The sequence below is a fragment of the Heterodontus francisci genome, unplaced genomic scaffold (assembly GCF_036365525.1).
Source record: "Heterodontus francisci isolate sHetFra1 unplaced genomic scaffold, sHetFra1.hap1 HAP1_SCAFFOLD_58, whole genome shotgun sequence".
In the NCBI taxonomy this organism is placed as follows: domain Eukaryota; kingdom Metazoa; phylum Chordata; class Chondrichthyes; order Heterodontiformes; family Heterodontidae; genus Heterodontus; species Heterodontus francisci.
The window spans coordinates 10,452,291-10,454,935 of NW_027142006.1; positions in this window are offsets into that span (position 1 = coordinate 10,452,291).

Sequence of the window (2,645 nt, forward strand, 5' to 3'; positions counted from 1 at the left end):
TCTTTAATAGCTTCTAACATTTTCCCTAAGAGAGATGTTGAGCTAACTGGCCTGTAGTTTCCTGCTTTCTGTCTCCTTCCCTTTTTGAATAAGGGAGTTATATTCACTATTTTCCAATCTAACAGAACTTTCCCCGAATCTAGGGTATTTTGGAAAATTAAAACTAACGCATCAACTATCTCAGTAGCCATTTCTTTTAAGACCCTTGGATGAAGTCCATCAGGACCCGGGGACTTGTCAGCCCACAGCTCCTACAATTTGTTCAATATCACTTCCCTGGTGATTGTAATTTTCTTGATTTCCTCTCTCCCTTCCATTTCTGACTTACGGCTAATACTGGGATGTTATTTGTATCTTCAATAGTGAAGACCGATGCAAAATATCTGTTCAATTCATCTGCCATCTCCTTATCCATGATTAATTCCCCAGACTCACTTTTTATAGAACCAACATTCACTTTATTAACTCTTTTTAAAATATCTATAGAAACTCTTACTATCTGTCTTTATATTTCGAGCTAGCTTTCTCTTGTCCTCTAATTTAACCTTCCTTATCAACCTTTTAGTCATTCTTTGAACAGTATATAAAAAACGGCAATCTTCTGACCCGTCTCCCATCTTTGTGTAATTGTAAGCTTTTTCTTTAAGTTTGATACTATATTTAACTGTTTTAGTTAAATATGGTTGGTGGGTCCCACCTTCAGAATTTTTCTTTCTCGTTGAAATGTATCTTTTCTGTGCATTCTGAAATATCCCCTTTAACGTCTGTCACTGCATCTCAATTGACCTATCCCTTAACCTGATATGCCAGTTCACTTTAGCTAGCTCTGCTTTCATGCTCTCATAATTGCCCTATTTAAGTTTAAAATACTGGTCTTGGACCCACTCTTCCCTCCCTCAAACGGAATGTAAAATTCATTCATATTATGATCGCTGCTACCTGGGGGTGCCTTAACTATGAGGTCATTAATTAATCCTATCACATTGCACAATACCAGGTCTAGTATAGCCTGCTCTCTGGTTGGCTCCAGAATGTATTGTTCCAAGAAATTATTCCAAAAACATTCTGTGTCCTCCTCATCGAAGCTACCTCTGCCCATCTGATTTTTCCAGTCTCTCTATAGGTTAAAATCCCCCATAATTATTGCTGTACCTTTCTGACAAGCTGCCATTATTTTTTTCCTTTATACCCTGTCCTACAGTGTGGTTAATGTTAGGTGGCCTGTACCCCACTTCCAAAAGTGATTTCTTGCCTTTTATGATTTCTCATTTCTACCCAAACTGCGTTACTTCTACATCCTGGTATCCTCAACTTAGGTCATCCCTCTCTATTGCGCTAATAGCATCATTAATTAACAGAGCTACCCCTCCATCTTTTCCAAGGCTTCCTATACTTCCTAAATGCCATGTACCCTTCAATATTCAGGTCCTAATCTATGTTGTCCTGCAGCCATGTCTCTGTAATGGCTAACAGATCATACTGATTTATTTCTATTTGCGCTCTCAGTTCATCTGTTTTGTTTTGTTTCGAATGGTACATGCATTCGGATGCGGAGCCTTTAGTTGTGTCCTTTTATTGTTTTTGTAACCTGCAGCCTTATCTGTTGATTTACTCTTAGCTTTGTATGCTCTGTCCTTCCTGTCACAGTCTGTTTATCATTTCCAATATTCATACCATTCTCTCTTGCCTTGTCTCTACTCTTTGATTTACCATTATCTTCCCAAAGTTGATCCCTTGCCCCTACTATTCCGTTTAAAGCCCTCTCTACCTCCCTAGTTATGCGGCTAGTTATGTCAAGGGATACGGAGATAGTGGGGAAAAATAGTGTAGAGGTAGTTGATCAGCCACGATCTGTTTGAATGGCGGAGCAGGTGCGATGGGCCGATTGGCCTCCTGCCCCTATTTCCTATGATCCTACGAATCTCAATAATGTACGTCAGATGTTAGACCGAGCTACACATTACATAGCAGTCAAAAAGTCCCACAAAGATTAAGACTGAAAGATAAAGTATCAATTCCATTACTACAAAGTGAAGGACTTGGAGCTTGCATAGCAGCCCATGTATAAGATTGAAAGTTAACTTTTCATTCACAATCGTTTTCACAGAGCTAAATATTGAATACCAATCCACAACTCACAATGTACAGCTATAAAATAGAGAGAGAGAGAGACAGAGAGATCACTCAGACAGCAGGAAGCAGCGTGAGTGGAGCAGACAGGAGCCCAGGCCACCGGAGTTTGAAAACAAAGTGAACTGTGACATAACAGGAAAGCTGCAAGGTGATTGGTTGTGAGTAACTGCTGTTAGGGATTATCAATAAATAGTTAATACACCACTGTTCGGGTGGGTGCATAAATAGTTGGGTTATAGCGTCTCAACTCTGGCAGACTAAAAAAAAGACAGTATAAATTCAATATTCATAATAATAAACAAGTGAGTAGCGGAGTATTATTTTTTGAGTAAGGTTTATTTTAACTGGTGAACTGTATTGATTTTTAGTAGGATTTATCAGTACTAGTAAGGTTTTATTAATAATTCCAAGGTGTTGTAGTATTGGTAAGGTTTTTTTTAAGCAGTAGCAAAGGGTCAACTAATAAATAAATGAATGGTAGGGGTGCTTCAGCTTCGAGAGTGCACCTCCTC